We start from the raw sequence: 11,322 nt of genomic DNA, 5'->3' as shown, positions 1-11,322 counted from the left end.
CCACCTCCGCGGACAGGCGGGCTGGCAACCCGACTCTCGCTGTACCTTGCGTTAGGGCAGCAGCTCAAGCTAGTCCTTGGGTTAGAGCTGCAAGGCCGCTTTGTGTCCCCCACCTACCCACCCCCACCCCGCGCCTCGCCTCCTCTCCCCTTGGAGGGCACTGGCCGCGTTTTTCTCTCCAGCCAACGGTTTAAAAATAGCGATAAGCATGGTGGGGTATGTGTGTATGTGGGGGGGGGAGGGTGTCCTGTGCCAGAGGCCGAGGGAGCAATTATTGTAGTAGGGAACGAACCGTTTGGGTGTGTGTGAGAGAGCTAGAGAGGCAGCCAAACCCTCCAACTTCGCAGTTACTTAAAATACCCAGGCTGCCAGGCCTCTGTCATTGTCTGCTGCAGACACCTTTGACACTGGTGACCGCTGGACTTTGCCTAGGCTTTCCGGTGGTGAGGGGTTGTTCCCCCCAGGCGCGCCACAGCCCAGGTGGCAGCTGGACTGGCTCCGCAGAGCCGGCCTCGGTTTGGCCAGACTTGTTTTGGCACGGGCGGCGGGGTCAAGGTGAGCCTTTGCCCCTCACACACTAACATCTCCCTCTGCAGCTTTGCTTGCCTGCTGCATTCATCTGGGCTGGGTGGAGGGTGCTGTGCTGTTGGACTCTGCACCCCACCTCTTGGGGATTCCAGCAGAGCCCCCTCCCCAAGTGCAGCTCCGCTCATTCGGCCCCATCCACCGCTGTGTGCCTCTGGCAATAGACTCTAGGCCTTTCTGAGGAACAAGAGGGAGGGAGCTACCTAGGGGCTTGAAAGGCTCTTCTTGGACATTTGACCCACCTCTGAGGGTGGAGAACTCTGTGGGCTGCAGGGCCCAGGCAAAGCCTAGGCACCTTTGAGAGGAGACAGTGAGAGCCAATAAATCACTCACTTAAGGGAAGCCTAGCTGGGGACCTTTGTGACACTAGCCAGGACTGCAGATACTACACCAGATACTATACTACAGTCACCTCCTCTCACTTTGACCAAGCACCAATACAGTCCCCCTACTTGCAGCTGGGCATCCCCGGCCCAGAGCTGGACATGTCCTCTGCACTGCCTCAAACCAACAGCCATCTAACATACCTGCCCTATATAACTCCCTCCCCACACCCAAACCCACTCACCCTGCACTGTCCAAATTCTCTTCCCTCTCAGCTCTGGGCCTATCTCCTCAGTGCCTTTCCTGCCTGTCTCTTGCAGTCCATGATGACCTCTTCTTTCTCAGAACTCCTCCAGGCTGCCTGCATCCCTTGGGCATTTTGGGGCTTAAATTATAATAGGAGACAAATAATAATTGAGTTTCCCTGCCTCTACTTTGTCTCCCTGATATCATGGATGTTTGGGTTCTTTTGGAACCTCTCAGGGGGGTAAAGGAAACCTGGATCTCATCCACAATCCCCTCAAAGCCTAGCAATGCATAGCAGTTAATGAATGCTCTGGAAGGACTTGCCGTCTGTAAAGCTTTGGAGACCTTTACCTCTCCACTGGCACTTGTCGTGGTTCATATGAAAATGATTAGAAAAATGATACTGAAGGCTCAGATATTTATTGAGTATACTTAATAAAGATTGAGAAGGGGTGGGTTACATCTAAAATTAAAAGTAAATAAATCATGATGTCTCCCTTCAATAAGCTCAGGACCTGGACTGCCCAGTCCCCAGACTACACTACCTTTGGTTGCTGATTCATGAGTCTAGAGGCAAACTACTATGGAGAGAGATGAGAGATCTGTATATACAGGGAAATTGTCCTGGGAAGCCTCCAGAAATTAGAGGGGTTTGGTTAGGCAAAGGATAGTGGTATAAGCAAAATTAGGAGTAGGAGGGGGTGGCTTGCAAGCAGGCTGAGTGCAGTGACAGTCTTTTCTGGTTGATACTGTAAGGTAGAAAGGAGGTTGGGGCCCAGTGGTGGTGGTGTTCCCAAATGCCAGGTTGTGGAATGAGGATCTGATCTTGGGCGAATGGAGGAAGAGGCCATCAAAGAATGGAGAATTGGGAGGTTTTGATATTTTTGGTGTGCAAACATGCCACAATAAAATGGGATTTTAGAAAGGGTTTTAGAATGGGGTCTTAGAAAGGGATAGGAAGAGCACCATAAATTGGGCAGGTAAGAGGCCACCTTTGGATCTGAAAGAACTGGGGGTCAGGCTATCTCTAGAGGGAAACTGTATCTTGTCAGCCTCTCTTTGGCCTTGCAGGGGGTTGGGGGAAAGGAGGGAGCCTGGAGCCTACATACCAACATGGTGGAGGCTAAGTGTCCCTCAGACGTCTGCTGATCCTTTTTCTCCCAGCTGGACAGGCCTTCATGGAGCACCAGTTTGGACACCTATGTTTACAGATGGGAATCCTGAGGCATTGGAAAGCAACAGGGACTTGCTTAACGTCTCACAGCATTTAGGGAGAAGCTGCTGCCTCCTGTGCAGTGACTCCACTGTATCCCACTGTCTCCAGCAGCCTCCATTCAACACAAATCAGCACAAATTACATTAACTAATCCCTCATCTTACCTCATCCATTCATCAAGAGTGAGGGGATGCTAAGTTAGCTTGCTAGAAACTCCTCCCTGGCATGTCTCTTGCGTTTTAGTCTTGGTCTACAGCCTGTCAGGGGCTGAAAGTTTCAGGAAGGGAGGTAATTGAAAGAAGTTGGCAGTCCAGTGATTCTCTCCTACTATAGTGGAGGTGTTAAAAATTCCTCAAGAACTGTTACATTTACAGTCTCTGAACCAGGGGAGGAAGGGAATGAGAGAAATAGCAACAAGTCTGGCTTGCTTGTAGAATCAAAGAGGGAGAAGGGCTTCCAGCTCCCTCATTTACAGATGGGCTACAAGAGGGCATGCCCAGTGTTATTTCATCAGTGCCCCTGCCTCAAATCCTGACCAGGCAGATAGACTAGGTGATAAAAGTAAAGCCCTTGGAGGAGGCGTTTCATAGCCTTCCTGTGTCATTCATTCCTGGGTTACCCATCTCATTGCCAGGAAGTTCTTTCTCAGATCTAACCTGAGCCTCTCATGCTATGCTTAAACCAACTGTGTGTGTGTGTGTGTGTGTGTGTGTGTGTGTGTGTGTGTGTGTGTGTGTGTTGGGGGGTGGGGTTGAGAGCAGCTGGCCACCATTGCTATTCTGCTTAACAATTCATTGGAGATTTCATGGGCATTAAACCATCTCTTCCACCTCCAACTTCTATTCTCTGAATTAAATAATCACAGAGTCTTTTCACCTCTCCTTGGTCTTATTTTTCAAACCTATGCATGTGTAAGTATATCACGAGCAAGGCAGGCAGGGAAACCAGAACCACTGCAGATGTGCAGGTGCCAGCCTAGTGAGGGTGCATTGCTCCCCTGCACCTCCCCTTTTGGGATTAGGGGATAATATGAACAATGGAGGAAATGGCCTGAGGGAGCTTGGTGGAGTCAGAGGCAGCCATAGTGGTGCTGCAGGGGGTGGGGGTGGGGGAGCTTTGCGACCTTTTGATCTACATTTCTTGCTGAAGAGCATTCATTGCTCTCATCTCCTACAGGGTTTTTTTTTCCCCTTGCTGGGTTTCGAAGCAGATATTAACCCCTCTTCTCTAGCCAGTACTCCTCAGCTCTCCCTTTCGGCGGGCTGCAGCTCTTTCCGGAGAGAGAGGGCTAGGCCCAGACAGTTGTGGTCCCCCTCCTCTCTGTATATGTATGAAATATTCATAGGCTAGGCCTCCTGCATTCAGAAAGAGTAAAATGCTGGGTGGGCTTGCAGGGGGTAGAAGTGAGAGGCATGAGGAGTGAGGCTGGGCCACAGTACACCTCTGTTCTGCAGTGGACCCAACCAGCTAGGCATCCAGGCCTCCCAGTGAAGCCTAGGATACCCAACATCCCATTTCCTCAACATGCCTCCTGACTCAGCAGCCACTAGAAAACTGGACACAGGACCGCCCTTTCCCCAGCTTCTCATGCATCCTGGGCAGAGATGCCCAGGGCAGAGATGCAGAGATGCCTCAGAGCAGATCCCTGGTCCAATCTCCCATTTCTACATGGGAAAACAGAGGCCCAGAACAGGGAAGGGATTTATTTGCCCAAGGTTACATGAGAGCACAAAGCTCCTGCCCCACAATTCTAGGCTTCTTTCTCTAAGCACACTGATCCTGATTCCCCCCCGCCCCGCCAAACCTCAGTTTCCTTACCTGGTCTCTCACATAGGGTATGGTGCATACAGAGGGGTGGATACATAGGAAAGTCAGGAGTCTCCATTGTTCACTCCACCCAGCTGCTCCTCTGCAGGCTTTCCTCGGCTTCCTTGTCACATCTGTTTCCCTGGGGTTAGCTCCTCTCTTGTTCTTCATCTTAACAGGGATGGAAGGAGGTAGTGCCTGTCTTTGATCTCACCCTTGCTGGGTTAGTACTGACATAGTGGAAGCATTATGATGCAGGCATGACACCTTCCTTGGATACATTCCTCTCTAAGGGGGTTGGGAGCCTGAGAGGGGAGTGGCAAGTAGGTGGTTTCCAGAGCCCCCACCGTTCCAGGCAAGTTGGGTAGGCAGCCTCAGCAGCCTGAGGAGAAAGACAGAGCATCAAAAACATTCACCAGGAAGGCCTGTTTCTAGGGAGAGGCAGTGTCTGGGTGGCCACACCTCCCAGACTGGAGAAGCCCCTGTATATTTGAGGCTGAAGCTAAGGGGCAGAGAAGTGAGCCTAGGAAACCTGCAAAGGGCATGCAGAGAGCAAGTCTTGAAAGTCAGGCAAAGGGGTTTGGCCTTGATCCTGTAGGCAATGCGGAATATTTGGTAAGTAGAGGAGTGATGTGCTGAAATCAGGATTGTAAGAAAATGAATCTGGCAAGGGTGTGCAGGATGGATGAGATGGAAGTGGGGAGACACGGGGTGGGATTTCAGTGTCATGGCAGGGAGGAACCAGAGGGAACTCTGCTAAGACATTTTTGTCATCCTCATAGGACCGGGAGGGGTTGGGGGGAATCTGACGAGCTGGAGTGGAGAAGGTAGCTGCAAGAGGCCCCATCACAAGGGCACGTTATTGAACATCTGCTTGGTACCTAGCAAATAATCTGTCTTTTACATTTATCATCTCTAATCCTTACTGCAATTCTAGATGGTAGGTAGCATTTTCTTCATTTTATAGATAAGGCGTTTGAGTTTCAGAAAGGTTAGGCCACTTTCTCATATCCCACAGCCTGAAAGGGATGAAGCTGGCATTATAGTTCTGGGCTGACAAACTCCAGCTAAATTAGAATTCAGTTGAACCAACGTTGTTTGAGCTCCTGCTCTGTGCTAGATATGGTGTCTACTGTATAAGATGAAGGAGGGTGCATTGAGAGAAATGAAAAGGCAGACAGAGGGCTGCCAGAATGAATTGCCCAAGGCTGAGTATGTTAATTCATTTGATGGACTAGTGGTGGGGGAATAGGAGCAGGGGCTAGAGGGCCCAGTTTGGGGTCTGTGCTGCATCTAGAGTTGGTGGGATGCCCCCTTGAGAAGAGGTGCCTCTCAGGAAGCCTGCAAATTAGGGGAGGAGTGGTTTCAGGGATAGCTTGGGTGGGGCTCTGCCAGCAGCCTTTACAATTCCACCAAAGAATACCAAGCTAGACAGCCCTTCCTTCAGGTCCTGAAAAAAAATGGTTTTGAGAGTAGACTTTGGCTGTGGGCTTTAGAAATGGTTGATTCAAATTCCAAATCTCAAAGATCATTTTCCTTAAATAATAGCTCAAATTCTTTGTCCCCATCTTATCTTTACCTTTATCTTTGTCCCCACTGGCAGGTTTCTATTTGGACCTTTATTTTTTTTGGCCCCTCAAACTTATCTCCCAAGGAAAAGAAGAGTAGAGGAACATATTCCACGGTTTGGGAGTAGTGATGATGGGGTTGCTGATGAGGAGAACAGCCACAGGCTGGGTTGGCAGCTCTTGGATTCTGAAGTCAGCAGGCTTTCTGGAATGTGCTAGGTGGAGTCAAAATAGTGGCAGCCAGTGAGGACTGGAAATGCTTCAGAGAAGGCTCAGCTGGGTTGGGACAGGAGTGTGATGGGAGGGGGAGATGATGGCTCTTGCAGGTGTGAGGGGAACCTGCACAGTCCTTACTCTCAGTCTTCTTCCTTTGATTAGGGGCCAGAATGGTACAGCAGAATGCCATAGAATTGGGACTCAAAGAGGCCTGGAAACTGGTGTGGCTCTGTCATCATCCCACTGTGTGACCTTAGGCAAGTCTTTTCCCAAGCCTAGGCAGTTTCCTTTTCTGTGACAAGGAGTTACCATCCCCTACCAGGCCTGATTAATGGATTTCTGGGAAGGAGAAATGGGGAGTGAGGAAGTAGGGAACACTTTGTAAGCTGGTAAGTACCATGAGTGGATAAAGGACATCCGTTGATTTGCATTTCCTTTGATGCTGGTACTTTAGCTGAGTTTGAATTTTTGACCTTTCTGGCTTGGGCTAGAGAACCTGGCTACTTGAAATTCCCAGATAATCCAGAGCTGTTAGCCAGTAGCTGATTTGAGGCAACATTTTGAGTTCCTGAATGTCAAATGTTGGCTAAAAGAACAACTAAAGCCTCCTGTGAGATAACTGCACAGTCACTCTCATTTACCATTTGGGTAAACTGAGGCCCAAGGAGGTTTGGTGACATACCCTTAGAGCACTGGGGAGCACTTTAGTCAATGCTGACTGAGGTAGTTTTGCTGCTAGAAATTGTCCAACTATAGTTTGAATAAAATACATATAAAACTAGTCGCCATGTTTTTGAGCCTCTGTTATATAATGCATTTTATTTGGTACTTTATATACATCGGTTTTGTTCCTTAAAATAGCTTTAAGAGATAGGCACTTTTAATAGCATCATTTACCAGTTGGGGAAATTGAAAGAACTTGCTGGATTTCCCCCAGGTAGGCAGAGCTGATTACAGTGCAGAACTGGCTGACTCTCAGGGAGTGGGGGGCTGGGCTTCCTGTCCTTACTACTCCTTCCTTAGACCACCCTCCTCCACATACATGAGGGCAGGATGGGCCCAGAGTGGGCTTGCTCCCAGGAAAACTACTTGGAGGAGGTCTGGGAAACTATGACTGGTTGAGACCATGCCTCTGGAGCTACTGCATAAATCCACACACTTCCCTGAACTCAGCCTTCTCTAAGTTGGCTGAGCTGGCCCCAGGAAATAGGGCTGGGAGCAGAATGTTTAAGACTTGGTGGAGCTGTTACCTCCTTATGAAGAACGATTCCTGGGGCAGGTTTGTGACTGGTCTCCTGCCTGTATTTTGAGAGGAGGGGAGAAGGAAGAAGCTCTGCCCTAGCTCTGACCTAGCCTTTCACTGGTCCGAGAATGGCCTGAGGCTGGCCTTGGGAGCAGGGATGCCTACAGCCCAATTCTGGCCATGCTAGCAACAGCTGTAGCAAGTGGCCCCTGCCAGGGACCACAGAGTAGCCTTAGAGGGTTCCCTCACCCACCAGTCCACCTGAAACTTAGACAGCCATACAGGTTGAGGAACCTAAGGGTGGAGGGGCTCTGCATTTAGCAGGACCACTTTCTTGGCAGGAACCATGAATGGAGCCAGCCTCAGCCTGGGGGAGCTGTAGAATCTGTCCCTTTGCTGTCCCCTTCGCTTTATGCCCCACCTCACTCTCCTGACCAGTGTACTCTGTGGTGCCGAGTAAAGGCAGCATAGCCCACTGGGGAAGGACAGCATTGGGACCTGGTGAGGTAGTAAGGTGTATGGAGAAGGGGCCTGGGCCAGAAGTGGCTAGGTGGGGCTGGGCTAGGGGGCTACTAGCTATGGGTGATTCCTGCCACCTCCTGTCCTACTGTCTTGCAGGGGGATACAGGGAAGAGACACTATGAGTGGGGTACATGGCTCTGGGAGGGACAAGGCAGGGAGGTAGGAGACAGTATAGTTTCAAGGCTGGTCCTTGCCAGCAAAGATGGCTCTGGGATGGACAAGGCAGGGAGGTAGGAGACAGCATAGTTTCAAGGCTGGTCCTTGCCAGCAAAGATAACCCTGGGCCTAGTTAGGAGGAAAGCCTGAAGCTTGGGGAAGAGAATTTCATTCCCAGGAATACAACCTTGCCTAGTTCACCCACTCCCACCACATACACAGAGGGTTTTTATACTGCCCTTAACGGAGGACTTTGTATAAATCCAGGAACATGTCTTTAAAATACCCTCACACCTGGCTCTTCCTCAGCATGAGCCAAGGCAGCTAGTCCCTTGGACTTCCTGTAGTGAATGGCTTTCTCAAATGAGTGGCCTTTTACACATGGTCTGCTACTTCCTAAGAAACTGGGATCTGACCTGAAATAATGGTAATGCCAACCTTTCTCATTTGCTTTGCACTTTACAGTTTACAAAGTGCTTTTGGTGTCTATTATCCCATCTAACCTCACATTACTGCAGTGGACTGGGGAGATAGAGTGGGTAGATAGAGGAGATATTTTGATCTCCATTTCACAAGCACCCAGAGGAGTGCCTTGGCCTGGTCAGGGTCCCTTGGCATGGTATGCAACACAGCCCTGTGGCCCATGGCTTCTTCCACAATATACTGCAGATCCCTGTGACAGGGAAGGGGACAATGTAGAGAGCAGTGGGCTGGCCTCTACTCCAACAGAGCACAGAAGCAAGGGCAAGAGAAAGCCCAAAGGGACTACCCTCAAGCCAAGGCATCAAGGTTCTGGAAAGCAGCCCTCTTTGAGATTCAGTCTGCCTAATTCTTCTGTTCACAGGAATTCCAGCTCCAAAACCAGTAGGACAATTAAGCCTTTGATTCACAAGGATGGGTAAGCCCAAAGGTTTTTCACTTAGCCCTTGGCCTTCCTTGATGACTAGTCTTGCCCATCCTTTCCCCTAAATAATTGCTGTTTTTACTCACTCCTGTCTAACAAGGCCCAGATTGAATGCCTCCTTATCAAGGCAGCTTTTCTGAGCCCAGGAGCTATCTTTCTGTCTTTCAAGTTTATCCTGGGATATGATCACAAGGTCTGAAGAATGATACTTCAACACTCTGCTTAAGCAATAATGGGGACTCTTCTCTAAGACCTGCATCATATTGTGCCTTCAGACTATTATATGTAGGTTTTTCTACCTGTTAGCCTAGGGGATCCCCAAAAGCAAGGACTGGGCTTTCCCCTTCTGGCAGCACTGAGCTTAATAACTATGATTTAACCAAATGTTCTGGAGAGATTCATTTCATGAATTCCACAGAAGGGAGTAGAATTTCACAAATAACTCCATTTATTGCCACCCCATCTCCTCAGTGCCCAGCACCATAATGACAGCACTGTCAGTAATTTCAGGGCTGAGGTAAAAACATCTGTGCTCTGGAAAATGAGCGATTCAGTTAGATGATAGGGCCCTTATTCCCATGCAACCCTGGTGCAGAGGACTCTGAGTGTATGTGTGTATGATTGTGTATTTGAGGGGTAGCACTGTCTATTGTGGGCCTATCAGTTACAGGGCTGAGCTGGAACAATGCCATGTTAAAGTATGTCACACAGAATCAAAAAAACAAAAACCTAACCTGAGCAAATGGCAATACAGATCTCTGCAGAGAGGGGATCAGATGAGGTTTTTTTTCTCTTATTTTCTGGATAACCAGCCATTATCTTGCTCCTAGTTTAATATTCAGTTCTGCAGAGCCCCTGATGGAAGCCTGGATCACGTTGATGATTCAAGTGTCAGGCCAAACAAGGCACAAGGCACAAAGTTAATATTTGCTAGACAAGATCAGGGACTCCCGCAAGGTTCCTCTAATGAGGTCAGAGGCCAGAGTGTAGCCGCCAGGCTCTCTTCACCTCCAGTGCTGATCCTTAGTTTCACTGCAGGTGAATGTGTGAGTGTTATTACTGTGGCAACCAATCACAGGGCTGATGTGCTGGATAGCTGCTCTTAGGACAACAGTGTTGCTTGCCTCTCCTTCTCTCTCTCTGGCTCCCAGCAGCTGTTCTGCCTCCCTTCCCTACCCAAGCTCCTTATCTGCTGGCGGCTACCCTACAGAGAGGGGACAGTGGTGAGGGACTTTCCAGGGAAGTGTCATTGGGTTTTAGCAGGCTGGTCACTGATCCAGCTGTCAATCAGTTGTAGTCACTGGAATCAATACATCAGACAATGGGGTTGGGGAGGGGGATATGTTGGGGTAGGTGCTGGCTAGCTCTTCTTTTTATTCCATCTCTGTGACATTTGGATATTTAGAGGATTGGGAGCTTAGACCAGAAGGGTGTCTTGCACCAGGTTTGTTTATTTATTTATTTATTAATTAAAAAAAAATTATTGGAGTATAGTTGCTTTACTTTATGTTAGCATATAGAAACTAATGTTTTGTTAGTTTCTGTTGTATAGCAAAGTGAATCAGCTATACGTATACATATATCCCCTCTTTTTTGGATTTCCTTCCCATTTAGGTCACCACAGAGCATTGAGTAGAGTTCCCTGTTGCACCAGGTTTATTTATTTAAATAGCTGTTGAGAGCCTAACTCCCAGACCAGGGACATGAATCATGTGGAGTTGTGCCTTCAAGGAGTTCCCTTTCTAGATAGGGAGCTAAATGGGGGCCAAAGTAACGAAAGGAACAGAGAATAAACAGTCTGCCTCATGGTTCTAAAGTGGAACTTGGAGGTTTCAGTTGCTGAGGGCCACATTAAAATTTGTTCGGAGCAGTACAGTCACTAGAGAGTCTGACCTAGACCTACGCCTCACATGACCACTATGACAGGGAGATATTTCTAGATGTCTTGGACAGAGGATGCTGAATCCTGGTGAGTACCTTGCCCCAAGGCTACCGTGCCATCTTAGCTGATCCTGGATTGCAGCTCTGGAATATGGGTATGCAAGGCTTCTACTCTGAGCTTTTGAAGGTATGAGCATGGTCCTACAGGCAATTTAGGGAGCCTGGGGAAGAAGGTGAAACTTCAGGTCTACTTTTCTACCCAGCCCAAGGCAAAATGTCAGTAAGAGCCCTGGCTAATGTGAAATTGAGGCCTGGATGTTGCAGAACCCAGTGAATACTTAGTAGGCTATTTTGCCACATGCTTTTCAAAAATTCTGTGTCATAAGAGTTGACTTCCCTTCTGCCTTTCCTGCCTCTCTACTCCACCCACTTTGATAATCCCTCTCATGACCAATAGTACCGTGGGCCTTTTTCATATCTGCAGTTCCCCCTGCCCAGTGCTCCCCTGAGCTTAAGGTGACCTGAAGTGAGTGGACCCAGCAAGTGGGGTAGGGGTGATGGCTGCCTGTTGCTCAGTGTAGGGTTTTGCTGCCTTGGGGCCCAGAGGAGGCTGGCCCAGCAAGTCAAGCATATGGAGTGCGTTAAGGTTTTCCCT

At 49.0% G+C, this 11,322-nt stretch overlaps 1 protein-coding gene across 1 annotated transcript in view; it reads left to right on the top strand.

Moving 5' to 3' along the window:
* AMER1 (APC membrane recruitment protein 1) overlaps nucleotides 1-11,322 on the top strand; it is a 15,940-nt gene that overhangs the window by 899 nt on the left and 3,719 nt on the right. The gene's annotated exons all lie outside the window — the stretch shown is intronic.

This window comes from Lipotes vexillifer, unplaced genomic scaffold (assembly GCF_000442215.2).
Source record: "Lipotes vexillifer unplaced genomic scaffold, Lipotes_vexillifer_v1.1 scaffold1735, whole genome shotgun sequence".
NCBI classification, from domain to species: Eukaryota; Metazoa; Chordata; class Mammalia; order Artiodactyla; family Lipotidae; genus Lipotes; species Lipotes vexillifer.
Note: the sequence above shows the minus strand (reverse complement) of the source record. Positions and strands in the feature narration are given on the sequence as shown.